The sequence below is a fragment of the Lynx canadensis genome, chromosome X, assembly GCF_007474595.2.
Source record: "Lynx canadensis isolate LIC74 chromosome X, mLynCan4.pri.v2, whole genome shotgun sequence".
In the NCBI taxonomy this organism is placed as follows: domain Eukaryota; kingdom Metazoa; phylum Chordata; class Mammalia; order Carnivora; family Felidae; genus Lynx; species Lynx canadensis.
In genome coordinates, this window is record NC_044321.2 from 121313366 (window position 1) to 121328849 (window position 15484).

Genomic DNA, 15484 nt, shown 5'->3' on the forward strand with positions numbered 1-15484 from the left:
GGACATGCTGCCTTGGTGATGCAATTTAGGTGGCCATGAAGTCATCCATGAATTCCTGTACCTCCCTGACTGCCCCATGGCTTTAATGGGCTGTGACCCATCAGGAAAGCTGCTGGCCCAGATAACTTTCAACTCTCAGAGACAAAGCTGCCCTGACCCTACGGAAACCCAAAGCAAAGATCATTCCCCAGGGGGAATAATGGTGCCTCTACAGTATCATGGAGGAGCCACAACAGGGACCTGAGCTGCCCTTCAGAGTACCGGGGGTGTGGGCTGAGGACAACCCACCAGGAGTGGCCTGGAACATACTTCCAGTAATTGTAGAACAAAAGCCAGGGGCAGATCCCATCTGCCAAAGACAGTATTTCATCCTTCACAAGGCAAATATGGGGATACAGAATCACCTGGAGAGACTTCTAAAATATGGGATCCTCTTACCCTATCGGTCATCTTGGAACATGCCTATCCTACCAGTCCAGAAGCCAGGCTCTGATGACTATCGGCCAGTCCAAGACCTGTGCACAATAAACCAGGCTGCTGTCACCCTGCACCTGGGTTGTCCTGAGCCTATACCCTCTCTTGGGTCTTATCCCCATAGAAGCTACCTTCTTCCCATGCCCGGACCTCAAGGATGCTTTCTTCTGCATCCACCTGGCCCCCAGAGTCAACGAATCTTTGCCTTCCAGTGGGAGAATCCTGAAAATGGTGATGAAGGCCAGTTGACTTGGACCAGATTGCCTCAGGGTTTCAAAAACTCCCCCACATTTTTGGCACTGCATTAGCCTCAGAACTAAGAGCCTTCCCAGCGGATCAACATGGCTGTGTCCTGCTTCAGCACATAGATGACTTACTGCAGCTGGAAGGTCTTGGGAAGACTGCATGGAAGGAACCCGGCAGCTCCTTACCCTCCTATGGGAAACTGGCTATAAGGTCTCAAGGAAAAAGGCCCAAATCTGTCAAAAGAAAGTCAAGTACCTTGGCTTTCACCTCTTCCAGGGACAGTGCCAACTTGGCCTGGAGAGAAAACAGGCCATTTGTTCTACCTGGGTCTCATTGACTTGACGTCAGGTTTGGGACTTTCTCAGGGCCTCAAGTTTCTGTAGAATCTGGATACCTAACTTCTCCATCTTGGCAAAACCCCTTTATGAGGCCACAAATGGGGAGAGTGGGAGCATCTGTTATGGGAGCAAGTACAGCAAAGGCCCTTTGAAGAGATCAAATGGGCCCTCGCCAATGCACCTGGTCTGGGGCTCCCAGACATGTCCAGGTCCTTCTTCTTGTACATTCATGAACATACTGGAATCACAGTGGGAGTCCTAACCCAGATGTTGGGTTCATGGCATTACCCAGTGGCATATCCCTCCAAGCAGCTTGACTCTGTTGCCCAAGGCTGGCTGCCCTGCCTACAGGCACTTGCAGCCACAGTCCTCTTAGTGTCAGAGGCTGACGAGTTAACTGTGGGACAAGTATTGACAGTCTGAGTGCCACATTAAGTATTGACATTAATGGAGCACAAGGGACAATACTGGCTAACCAATGCCCATATGGTCAGATATCAGGGAATGCCATGTGAGAACCCGTGCATTCACCTAGAAGTAGTGTGGACCCTAAAACCTGTAACCTTACTGCCTGTCAGGCCAGGCCAGCCAGACCATGACTGCATTGAAGTCATGGATGAAGTGTTCTCTAGCCAACCAGACTTAAGGGACCAGCCACTCAAGGACCCCAACTCTGAGTATTTCACTGACGGTAGCAGTTTTGTGAAAGAGGGAGAGTGTCTTGCAGGTTACTTCATGGTGACCCTGAATTCTGTCATTGAGCCCAAACACCTGCCAAAGGGGACTTCAGCACAGAAGGCAGAGCTCATCACACTAACCCGAGCCCTCCCACTGGCGACAAGGATACGTGTTAATATATACACAGACTCTAAGTATGCCTTCACCACCCTCCATGTACATGGGGCTTTATACAAAGAGAAGGGTCTAATAAACTCAGGAGGGAAGGACATAAAATATGGTAAGGAAATCCTTGAACTCTTACACGCTGTGTGGGCCCCTAAATGAGTGGCAGTCATGCATTGTTGGGGACATCAAAGGGGAGACACCACGGCTGCACAGGGAAACCATAAGGCAGATCAAGAGGCAAAGCTTGCAGCCTCCAAAGGAACAGTGGAATCAGCGGCTTTCGCTGCCACACTGTTCCCTAACCCACTGGCACAATGAGACCCTAATTACTCATAACATGAGCGTAGCTGGTTTAAGACTGAAAATGGAAGCTACCTCCCAGGGAGATGGTGCAAATTTGAAGATGGCCGAGTAACAATTCCTGAGGCCCTGGCTCCAGCTTTTGTCAAGCAGTTCCATCAGGAAACTTGTATTGGCCGGGCAGCTCTCGAGACTACATTAAGCTGACATTTCTACATCCCTCGGCTCTCCAGGACAGCCCAAGCAGTATGCGAGCAATGTGAAATTTGTGCCTGGAATAACCCACGTTAGGGACCCAATGCCACCCCAGGGGTGCAGAGTGTCGGGGGAGCCCCATTTGAAAATATGGTGGACTTCACTGAGCTTCCCCGGGTCTGAGGCTGTAAATATCTGTTTGTCTTTGTGTGCACTTTCTCAGGCTGGGTGGAAGCCTTCCCTACTTGCACAGAAAAGGCACATGGAGGGGCCCAACTTCTTCTAAAAAAAATCATTGCTCGATTTGGGATCCCTATCACTATGGGATCAGATAATGGGCCGGCATTCATGCCTGAGGTGGTGCGGCTGGTGGCAAATAGGTTAAAGATCATCTGGAAGTTACAGACAGCCTACCGACCCCAGAGCTCCAAGAAGGTGGAACAGAATGAACCGAACTCTGAAGCTGCAATTAAGTAAACTATGTCAGGAAACCCACCTACACTGGGACCAGGTGTTGCCGATTGCCTTGTTAAGAATCAGGTGTAGCCCCACTCAGCACACGGGATTCTCCCCTTATGAAATCCTTTATGGGTGCCCTCCCCACCATTATCAAGGCAATCTAACCCTAAGGCAACAAATGCGAGCCCTTGGCTTTACCCTAACCACCTTACACCACTGGGTTAGGGAGCGATTACCCGTGAGTCTGACCACAGACGCTCACTCCTTTAAACCAGGAGATGCTGTATGGGTGAAGGAGTTGAATGTCCAACCCGTAGAACCCATCTGGAAGGGACCGTTCACTGTCACTTTGTTCACCCCTACTACAGTAAAGGTTGCCGAAGTGTGTCCCTGGATTCACCACAGCAGAGTGAAGCCGGCATCTCGAAACTGGGAGTGCATTCCCAATCCATCAATGCCATACAACCTGACCATATGGAAGAAGCAATCTGCAACTCCAGAGGCTCCACGGGACTGAACCCCTGCTTTAGTCACTCTGGAAACTGACTAATCTATGCAAGGCAGAAGCTTGAAGAGTCGACAGTTCGGTGAAACAAAAGACTGGCCTTATTTTTTTATATCTGTTTCCTTATTGTGATGTAGTGTCACCCCTTGTGTCTCGTTGTCATTGTGATTCTTGCTCTACTCTTCACCATAGGATTGACTGAGGCCGCCCTGGCCAGCTGAGAGTGTAGTGAGAGGTCTCTTTTAGCACTCACCTTCCCTTTGTGGATAGGATGCTTTGTTGGTATTGGTTGCTTCTAATCTGGACCCGTTCTGTAGACCTAGATCCTCATCATGTGACCCATATATTCACATAACCAAGTCAGGCCAGGGAGTCACGTGGACCTTACTATACCATACCCACTTCTCCTGCCAGGGAAAGATCCTCGGGCCCTGCAGATACAACAAGACTACCTATTCTATCTACCAAAGGGAGAGTCAATACACTTGCTTTGACCCACAATACTCCCCCAGTGAAGATTGGTTAGAAGTCCAATCCTACCAAGAGTGGGGAGCCTTGGTCAGCTGGACACAAATTACTAACCCAAAACAACCAATGTCAATGCTGTTTGACATATGTGTGGTTATAGGTATTGGCCCAGAGGCATCTGTCATATGAAAAAGGAGGCACTTGTCATACAGGGCTAAAGGACTCTTGAGATACCATGAGGAAGCTTAGATTAGGAATGGGAATACCAACTCAATGACAAATACATGTGTGATGAAAATGGTTTATGTGCCTATACACCTGAGGTTTTATGCCCCAGCTGGAACTGTGTTTCATGGGCTACTTGGAAAAAAGAATGAAACTAGACCACTTTCTTACACCATACACAAAAATAAACTCAAAATGGATAAAGGACCTGAATGTGAGACAGGAAACCATTAAAACTGTAGAGGATAAAGCAGGAAAAAAAATCTCTTTGACCTCAGCTTCCAGCAATAAAAAGTATTCACATCGGGGGCGCCTGGGTGGCTCAGTCGGTTGAGGGTCTGACTTCAGCTCAGGTCACGATCTCACAGTTCGTGGGTTTGAGCCCTGCGTCGAGTTCTGTGCTGACAGCTCAGAGCCTGCAGTCTGCCTCAGATTCTGTGTCTCCCTCTCTGTCTCTCTGCCCCTTTCCCGCTCACGCTGTCTCTGTCTTACTCTCAAAAATAAATAAAAGCATTCGAAAGAAAGAAAGAAAGAAAGAAAGAAAGAAAGAAAGAAAAAAAGGATTCATGTTGGCTTAACCAAAGGGAGAGTTTCTGGATGTGTGTAACTGAATGATCGTGGCGGGGGCGGGGGGTGGGTAGTTCTGTCTTCAGGCATGGCTGGATCCAGGATTTGGTTCTCTGCGATGTGCCTTCCTGCTCTTGCTTCCCATCTGTCCAGTGTCAGCCTGTTCCCTCCCCCCACCCCCGTAGCCCCGGCAAGGCCGGAAAGGAACGAACCAAAACCGTGTTTGCTTACAGAGATCATGACCATGCATGTAGAAACTCCGAGGGAACCCTCGTGAGGCTAGCACTCCTGTTTAGCGAGGTTCCAAGACACAAGCTATTCAGAGGGAGCTAACCACCCCCCACCCCTGCATGTTGCTGTCCAGTTCTCCCAGCACCATTTGTTCAAGAGACTGTCTTTTTTCCATTGGATACTCTTTCCTGCTTTGTCAAAGGTTAGTTGGCCATACGTTTGTGGGTCCAATTCTGGGGTCTCTATTCCATTCCATTGGTCTATGTGTCTGTTTTTGTGCCAATACCATACTGTCTTGATGATTACAGCTTTGTAGTAGAGACTAAAGTCTGGGATTGTGATGCCTCCCACTTTGGTCTTCTCCTTCAAGATTACTTTGGCTATTCGGGGTCTTTTGTGATTCCAGGCAAATTTTAGCATTGCTTCTTCTAGCTTCGAGAAGAATGCTGGTGCAATTTTGATTGGGATTGCATTGAATATGTAGATTTCTTTGGGTAGTGTTGACATTTTAACAATATTTATTCTTTCAATCATGAGCATTGAATGTTTTTCCATTTCTTTGTTTCTTCTTCCATTTCCTTCATAAGCTTTCTATAGTTTTCAGCATACAGTATTTTACATCTTTGGTTAGGTTCATTCCTAGGTATTTTATGCTTCTTGGTGCAATTGTGAATGGGATCAGTTTCTTTATTTCTCTTTCTGTTGCTTCATTGTTAGTGTATAAGAATGCAACTGATTTCTGTACATTGATTTTGTATCCTGCGACTTTGCTAAACTCATGTATCAGTTCTAGCAGACTTTTGGTGGAATCTATAGGATTTTCCATGTATAGTATCATGTCATCTGCAAAAAGTGAAAGCTTGACTTCATCTTTGCCAATTTTGATGCCTTGATTTTCTTTTGTTGTCTGATTGCTGATGCTAGGACTTCCAACACTATGTTAAACAACAGCAGTGAGAGTGGGCATCCTGTTGTGTTCCTGATCTCAGGGAAAAAGCTCTCAGTTTTTCCCCATTGAGGATGATATTAGCTGTGGGCTTTTCATAAATGGCTTTTATGATGTTTAAGTATGTTGCTTCTATACTGACTTTCTCAAGGGTTTTTCTTAAGAAAGGATGCTGTATTTTCTCAAATGCTTTTTCTGCATCGATTGACAGAATCATATGGTTCTTATCTTTTCTTTTATTAATGTGATGTATCACATTGATTGATTTGTGAATATTGAACCAGCCCTGCAGCCCTGGAATGAATCCCACTTGATCATGGTGAATAATTCTTTTTATATGCTGTTGAATTCAATTTGCTAGTATCTTGTTGAGAATTTTTGCATCCATATTCATCAAACATATTGACCTCTAGTTCCCTTTTTTTGCTGGGTCTCTGTCTGATTTGGGAATCAAAGTAATTTTGGCTTCATAGAATGAGCCTGGAAGTTTTCCTTCCCTTTCTATTTTTTGGAACAACTTGAGAAGGATAGGTATTGTCTCTGCTTTAAATGTCTGGTAGAATTCCCCAGGGAAGCCATCTGGTCCTGGACTCTTATTTGTTGGGAGATTTTTGATAACTGATTCAATTTCTTCACTGGTTATGGGTCTGTTAAAATTTTCTATTTCTTCCTGTTTGAGTTTTGAAAGTGTGTGGGAGTTTAGGAATTTGTCCATTTCTTCCAGGTTGTCCAGTTTGTTGGCATATAATTTTTCATAGTATTCCCTGATAATTGCTTGTATTTCTGAGGGATTGGTTGTAATAATTCCATTTTAATTCATGATTTTATCTATTTGGGTCCTCTCTCTCTTTTCTTTTTGAGAAGCCTGGCTAGAGGTTTATCAATTTTGTTTATTTTTTCAAAAAACCAATTCTTGGTTTCATTGATCTGCTCTACTGGTTGTTTTTTTTTTTTATTATATATTGTTTATTTCTGCTCTGATCTTTACTATTTCACTTCTTCTGCTGGGTTTGGGTGACTTTGCTGTTCTGCCTTTAGTTCCGTTAGGTGTGCTGTTAGATTTTGTATTTGGGATTTTTCTTGTTTCTTGAGATAGGCTTGGATTGCAATGTATTTTACTCTCATGACCGACTTTGCTGCATCCCAAAGCGTTTTGATTGCTGTATTTTCATTTTCATTTGTTTCCTTATATTTTTTAATTTCTTCTCTAATTGCTTGGTTGTACCATTCATTCTTTAGCAGGATGTTCTTTAACCTCCATGCTTTTGGAGGTTTTCCAGACTTTTTCCTGTGGTTGATTTCAAGTTTCATAGCATTGTGGTCTGAAAGTGTGCATGGTATGATCTCAATTATTTTGTATTTATTGAAGGCTGTTTTGTGACCCAGTATGTGATCTATCTTGGAGAATGTTCCATATGCACTCTAGAAGAAAGTATAATCTGCTTCTTTGGGATGTAGGGTTCTAAATATAACTGTCAAGTCCATCTGGTCCAATGTATCACTCAGGGCCATTGTTTCTTTACTGATTCTCTGTCTAGATGATCTATCCTTTGTTGTAAGTGGAGTATTAAAGTCCTCTGCAATTACCACATTCTTATCAATAAGGTTGCTTATGTTTGTGATTAATTGTTTTATATATTTGTGTGCTACTGAATTTGGTGCATAGACATTGTAATTGTTAGCTCTTCCTGATGGATAGACCCTGTGATTATTATATAATGCCCTTCTTCATCTCTTGTTACAGCCTTTAATTTAAAGTCTAGTTTGTCTGATATAAGTATGGCTACTCCAGCTTTATTTTGACTTCCAGTGGCATGATAAATAGTTCTCCATTCCCTCACTTTCAATCTGAAGGTGTCCTCAGGTCTAAAATGAGTCTCTTGTAGACAAAAAATAGATGGGTCTTGGTTTTTTATCCATTCTGATACCCTATGTCTTTTGATTGGAAGATTTAGTCCAATTACATTACATTACATTCAGTGTTATTATTGAAAGATATGGGTTTAGAGTCATTGTGATATCTGTAGGTTTCATGCTTGTATTGATGTCTCTGGTACTTTGTGGTCCTTGTAACATTTTACTCACAGAATCCCCCTTAGGATCTCTTGTAGGGCTGGTTTACTAGTGATGAATTCCTTCAGTTTTTGTTTGTTTGGAAAAACCTTTATCTCTCCTTCTATTCTGAATGATGGGCTTGCTGAATAAAGGATTCTTGGATGCATATTTTTCCTGTTCATCACATTGAAGATTTCTTGCCATTCCTTTCTGGCCTGCCAAGTTTCAGTAGCTAGGTCTTCTACTACCCTTACGTGTCTACCTTTGTATGTTAGGGTCCGTTTACCCCTAGCTGCTTTCATAATTCTCTCTTTATCCTTGTATTTTACCAGTTTCACTGTGATATGTCATGCAGAAGATTGATTCAAGTAATGTCTGAAGGGAGTTCTCTGTGCCTCTTGGAATTCAATGCCTGTTTCTGTCCCTGGATCAGGGACGTTCTCAGCTATGATTTGTTCAAGTACACCTTCAACCCCTTTCTCTCTCTCTTCTTCTTCTGGAATTCCCATGATACAGATATTGTTCCATTTGATTGCATCACTTAGTTCTCTAATTTTCCCTCATAATCCTGGATTATTTAATCTCTCTCTTTAAATTGGGTTGAGGGTGGGGGTCAGGAGGAGTCAGGGAGGTCGGGTGCTCGATAGGGATGGGGGTCAGGAGTGGACGGGGAGGTCAGGTGAGGAGTGGGGGTCAGGAAGGGACAGGGAGGTTGGGTACGAGGTGAGGGTCAGGAGGGCATGGGAGGCTGGGTGCAGGGTGGGATCAGGAGGCGCCAGGAAATTCAGTTGTCAGGTGGGGGTCAGAGAGGACAAGGATCTGGTGCGGGGTGGGTGTCAGGAGGGGACGGGGAAATCGGGTGCAGTATGGGGTTGGGGGTCAGGAGGGGATGAGGTGATCAGGTGCGGGGTGGTGGTGGGGGTCAGGCGGGGATGGTGAGATTGGGTGTGGGGTGGGGGCCAGGTGGGGCAGGGAGCAGTGGGGGTCAGGAGAATCGGGGAGGTTGGCTGGGGGGTGGGGGTGGGGGTCAGGAAGACACAGGAATATCAGGTGTGGGGTGAAATCACAAGGGTCCAGCAAGGTGGGTGGAGGGGTGGGTGTGAGGAGGAGTCAGGTGGAGATCAGGTGCCAGGTAAGGGTGGGGGTCAGGATTTGATGGGGAGGTGAGGAGCTGAGAGGGAGATCGGGGTCAGGGTTGTAGTCAGGAAGGGACGGGGAAGTCAGGTGCAGGGTGGCGGTGGGGGACAAGAGGGAACGAAGTGATAGGGTGCTTGGCAGGAGTGGGGGTCAGGAGGGGACGCGGAGGTTGGGTGCAGATTCCAGGTCAGTAGGGGATGGGAGATCCGGTGTAGGGTTGGGGTTCAGGAGGGGATGGGGCTTGGGTACGGGGTGGGATCAGAACTGGCCGGGAAATTCGGGTGTTGGGTGGGGGTCAGGAGGGGACCAGGTGATCGGGTGTGGGGTGTCAGTGGGAGTCAGGAGGGGATGGCGAGATTGGGTGAAGGGTGGGGGTCAGGTGGGACCTGGAGGTTGGGTGCAGATTCCAGATCGGGAGTGGATGGGGATTTGGGGTGCTATGGGCATTTGCTATGGGATTTGGCTATGGGCATTCCCAAGTGTGTTCAGGGCAAAAGCTTTTCAGAGCTCGGTAATTAATAACCATCATAGCTATCGTTTGTTGACTTCTGACTATATGCCGGTCACTGTATCTAAATTAATTCTCCTAGGGGCACCACCTGGGTGGCTCAGTCAGTTAAGCATCCGACTTCGGCTCAGGTCATGATCTCACCACTCATGAGTTCAAGCCCCGCATCAGGCTCTGTGCTGACAGCTCAGAGCCTGGAGCCTGCTTTGGATTCTGTGTCTCCCTCTCTCTCTGCCCCTTCCCCGCTCGCACTCTGTCTCTCTCTGTCTGCCTCTGTCTCCCTCTCAAAACTAAATAGACATTAAAAACAAGAAGAAAAGAAATGAAATTAATTCTCCTAAAAGTTCTGTGGTGAAATTATCTGCTTTTCGCAAATATGGAAACACAGGCTCACATAAATTGAGTGACTTTCTTTAGACAATAGGTAGGTTGGAAGTTTCAGAGCTGGGTCGGAATCCAGACCAATGTTCCTTTTTGTTTTGTAACTCTATTTTAAACTTTCTCCTTCATAATAAAGTGTACGTTTATTAGCAAAACCCTATGCAACCTCATCTTTGATGACCACTCAAGTTTCAGTCATTTGTCTCCATTCTGCCCCTCTCACTGTGCTCTAGTCACAGTGGCCGTTTTGTTGTTCGACACACTGCCCTGTTCTTACCTCATGATATTGCCACTTACTGTTCCTTCTTCCTAAAATACTCTTCCTCGAAATCTCCACACTACCCACTTCATCTCACTATTCAGGTTTCAACTCAAATGTCAACTCCTCAGAGATTTCTCCACAGCCCACAGCTATAGCAGCTGTCCCCCCCTGCAACTCCCCCTTCTCCCCAGTTTCAACCACCTGCTGACCCATGAAAATGTAAACTCCCTATGACAGGAACTTTTCACTTCTTATTCTTCACTATAAGCTCAGGGCCTACAACTATATGTGACCCACACTAGGTACTGAAGACATATTTATTTCCTGAAATAATGGTATCTTTGGTAAAGTGCCATATCTATTCCATTAATTAAGCTTCTGTGAAGTATGTGAGTTTGTTGTAGTTGCCCCACAGAAGTAAGATGGATTCCCCCACACATCCCAGATTTGGTTTGGACATTGCATCTGGTGCTGCTGTATGAGCACCAATAGGGAAGGAATGGTTTATTATTAACATAATGAGGCTTTCTGGGGAGAGATGGGCTGGTTCCCCAGCAGGACCAAGGCTGGCTTGAGAGAGCCAGGAAAGGAGACTGGCTTGAGATTTTATGGTGGTTAGGGGCTGGGGTTGGGGTGATGGTTCCTGTACATGAGCTAGGGCTTGTGTGGCTTAAGTTTCATAATTCCTTATCAGCTTGCCCAGGTGTGGGGCAGAAGAAGGGGGAGGTGTGGGACTTGAAAACTGTCAGTAGTCCAACATCAAAAAACAAACAAACAACAAACAAACAACAACACAGAGTTTCCCCATCTGGGTTCTGGCAATCTAAACCCTGATGTCACCCCCCCTCCTTCCCATCCTGCCCCACTCCTTACCCCTTCCCCCCCCACACACACACAGGAACACCAAGGTTTTTTCATCCTTGCCTGTGGGTTAAAGTAGCAAGGGGGGAAATCTGTCTTCAGTGCTCAGTCATGACCCAATCTTTGTACCTAGTGACTATGTAACTGTCAACCTGCCAGTCTGACCCCTAGTCCCGCTGGACTTTACATTCCTATCCCCTTACAACCTGCCTTTTCCCTTTCTTCCAACCTCCCTGCCATCAGAGAACTCATAAAGACACATACACACATCATTTTCAAAATTTGTTGCTTTTATTAATTGTCACCATCGGTGTACCTTTTGGTGTAATGTTTAGTCTTTATGGGTTGGCTGTTTTTGCAGAGCTTCCCCTGGGGATGCAGAGAACAATTGTGGCTTTCTGGGCTCTACTATGCATGGGACATTACTTGCAGAGGCAGAGTTGTCCAGGTTCTCTTGTTCTTGGGCTACCTTATTTGCATTCTTCCTGTTATGTGCCCTGTGGCAACAGACTAATATTTTCACCCTTTTTGTTTTCTTTGTGTTTCTTGAACTCTGTTGAAGGGCTAATTTTACCCTCTTGATGATTTGGTTCAACTGGTAGGACGAGAGAGGACATTAGTTTGACGGCAGTGGATGGTGGGGGTGTGCATGGGAAGGGTAGATTTATAAAAGGCGTATTGGCTGAAGAGGGGTTGCTGCCAGTCAAGGACAGGTAGGAATCTTGGGGCATGGTAGATGAGGAAGCAGAGGAGGATCATGGGTTGTGTGATCTGACCTCTTCAATGTCTTTGGTGTTGGGTTGACAGGGTTTCTTCTGATTCATCCTCTCTCTCTTGCTTCTGGTTGACTGGTTAATGCTTATAATTGGTGGTTCTGAATCTGTGCTGCGTTCTTGTGGTTTCCCATTCACCTCTGCCATGTCTTAGTCAACAGTGGCTTGACCAACAGGGCTCCATACTCTCCCCAGCACAATGAAGAGCCATACTCTTCAGCGTTGTTTAGTCAGCAAGAAACTCCTCCCACCCAACGGTAGTCCTGGGGTGACTCAGACATCTCAATGCATGACCCCACCACATCCGGGGACAGGGAGAGAGGAGTAAAATGTGAGGGAGGTCCAAATTATCTTGTTAGAATAAGGAGGAGTTACCTCAACTCCCCTTAGAGAGCCTTCCCAAAGTGAACTTGCATCCTTCCTCATCTTCCTTGGTTCATTTGTGGTGGATCACATGGCAGAGAGAAGGTGTTTCTTCCAAGCCCCTCCCCATGCCCACCGTATTCGGTGGTTTCTTCTGTTCTCCCCAACTGTCCATCACTACCTGGTTTTTGTATGTTTTAACTAAAATCCTTCCAAGTGTATGAGGTACTATTATCATCCCACTTTCTGCCAACAATGGCCTTAAGACCATTCACTATGTGGCAGCCATCAGGCAACTTCCCGTGTGTGTGTGTGTGTGTGTGTGTGTGTGTGTTTGTGTCTGTGCATGTGGTTACTGAATATACTTTGTGGAGGCCTTTACACCCTGCACACATTTATGTTTCTGTTTCCAAGAAGCCTCAGATAAGTATCATCAGAGGCCTCTCCCATGGCCATGGTTGAATTAAGCCTTTGGCTGTGCCACAGGGGTGCCCTACAAATGAGGATTAGGATCTTTTTTGGTCACAGAGACAGCAGCAGCAGCAGCAGCATTTTATAAATGTCCTAGTGTATTAATCAGAGTTCTCCAGAGAAATAGAAACAATGTATGAGGAATTATCTCACATGATTGTGGAGGCCGAGGAAGTCCTATGACCTGCTGTTTGCATCCTGGAGGCCCAGGAAAGCCAGTGGGGTGATTCAGTTCAAGTCTGAAGGCCTGAGAACCAAGGGAGCTGATGATATAAATCCGGGTCTAAGGGCAGGAGAATATGTGATGAGAGGTCTCAGCTCTAGTGAGACAGAAAAAAAGAGGTAAGTTACTCTTCCTTCTGCCTTTTGTTCTATTCAGACTCTCAACAGATTGGAAAAGACCCACCCACACTGGGGAGGACAATCTACTTTATGGAGTCCAGCGATTCAAATGCTAATCTGACAGAGAACAAACTGAGGGCTGATGGGGGGAGTGGAAATGGGTGATGGGCATTGAGGAGGGCACTTGTTGGGATGAGGCACTGGGTGTGTTGTATGTAAGGGATCAATCATGGGGATCTACTCCCAAAACCAAGAGCACACTGTATCCTCTATATGTCAGCTAACTTGACATTAAATTACATACTAAAAAAAAGAGAGAAACAAATGCTAATCTCATCTGAAAATACCCCCGCAGAAATAACATTTGCCCAGAAATAACATTTAATCTGGGCACCCCATTGCCAGTCAAGGTGATACAAAATTAACCATCACAAGGTGGGTCACACATCATACATCACAAGGGTCATCACAAGTTGGTGTCAACTTGACACCCATACACGTATCCTTAAACCATACTTAATCTCAAATAAGACAATAACAAGGTCATAATTCCCACTAACATGATACAACTATCCTGGATAGAGCCAAAATGCGCTTACCCCTTCCCCAGAAGCGGCGTTAAAGTCTTTGAGTGATGATATTTGCTCGTCCCCTTGATACCCCATAACTTAAGTACTATAACTTAAAAGTAACAAAACTTAAATACTATGGTATAAAATCAATACATATCATGTTACATGATAAGAGAGTAAGAGAGGAAAGGAAACACACACACACACACACACAAACACACACACAGGTATTCATAAGGAGGAAATACTCATGACGATTACAGTCCTTGTTTCTGTAACTGGTAGCATGGTTATAGTTGCTACCTTCTTTCACTGCCCAGTTTGTATTCTCTTTGCCTTTAGCAACCATCTCAGTTGTTTTTTACCTGGTGGGGTAATTCCAACCTTCATTTAAGCCTCTGGGCCATTAGTAGTCCTGCCTGGATTGGGTTGTTGTAGTTTTCCATTGACCTTAACCACAGAGCATAATACTAAGAGACTTAATAACAAGAGACACCCTTATATCTCTTGCACTTCAGTCTTCCTTGCCTCCACTCCTTGTGGAGTAGCAGTCCAATTTCCCTTGGCAGTCAGAATCAATCACCCCAGCCAAGACAGGAACCCTCTTCTTTGCCTGTTGATTCACAGGCATGAGGAGCCCAAAGTGGCTGAGTGACAGTCTTAACTTTCAGTTCAGTGGAATCATTATTGTGTCTCCTGGTAGAAGCATCCCTCCCTCTGAAACTAAGACTGCTAGGCCACCAGAGCATAAAGTTGTGGGAAGAGGAAGCCAAAAAAAATTGCTAGTGGATCACTAGGGGTAATAAGGAGTGGTGCCACTTCCATTTCCACCCCTTGATTCCTGGATCCATGAATCCTGGCTATGGGAGAAAGAGCACCATTTACTGGATGTTGATTCAGAGTATATACAGCTTTCTGGAAAAGTTTGCTCTAGCCCTGCAAGGTATTGCCACCTAGCTAGCACTGTAACTGAGTCTTCCAAAGGCCATTCCACTCTTCTATCAAGCCAGTTGCTTCAGAAGGGTAGGGAACATGGTAAGACCAGTGAATTCTATGGGCATGGGCCCATTGACACACTTCTCCTCCTCCTCCTCCTCCTCCTCCTCCTCCTCCACCTCCTCCTTCTTCTTCTCCTTCTTCTCCTCCTTCTCCTTCTCCCCCTCTCCCTCCTCCTCTTCCCTGTCCTCCTCCTCCTTCTTCTTCTCCTCCTCCTCCTCCTTCTCCTCCTCCTCCTCCTCCTTCTTCTTCTTCTTCTCCTCCTCCTCCTCCTCCTTGTCCTCCTCCTCCTCCTCCTCCTCCTCCTCCTTCTTCTTCTTCTTCTTTGACTCACTTCTTTTGCTGTGAAGTGAGTTCCTTTATCAGAAGCAACGTTGTGTAGAATGCCATGAGGGTGGATAAGTCACTCTGCAAGTCCACAGATGGTGGTTTTGACAGAAATATTGTGTGCAGGGAAGGCAAACCCATATCTTGAGTAAATTGTATTCCAATAAGGACAAAATACAGCCCTCTCCACAATGGAAGGGGTCCAATGTCATCAACATGCCACCAGGAGCTGGTTGATTACTCTGAATATCGGTGCCATGTCAAGGATTCAGTGTCGGTCTCTGTTGCTGGCAGATTGGACACTCAGTGGCTTCAGCCAGGGCAGCCTGGTGAGTTGAAGTCCCTGTCGCTGAGTCCACGCATCACCTCCATCCCTGCTACCATGGCCACTTTGTTCATGAGGCCATTGTGCAAACACAAGACTGGCTCGGGAAAGAGGCTGACTGGAATCCATAGGATGGGTCACCCTATCTGTTTGATTATAAAAATTATCTGCTAAAGTCGCTCTTTTGTGAGCATTCACATGGAACAAAGATGCCTTCGTGCTTTTTGCCCATTCAGAAATGTCTTTTCCCCAAGCTTCTTTGTCACCAGCTCTTCAATGATGCTCCTTCCAAATCCCTCACCATTCAGCCA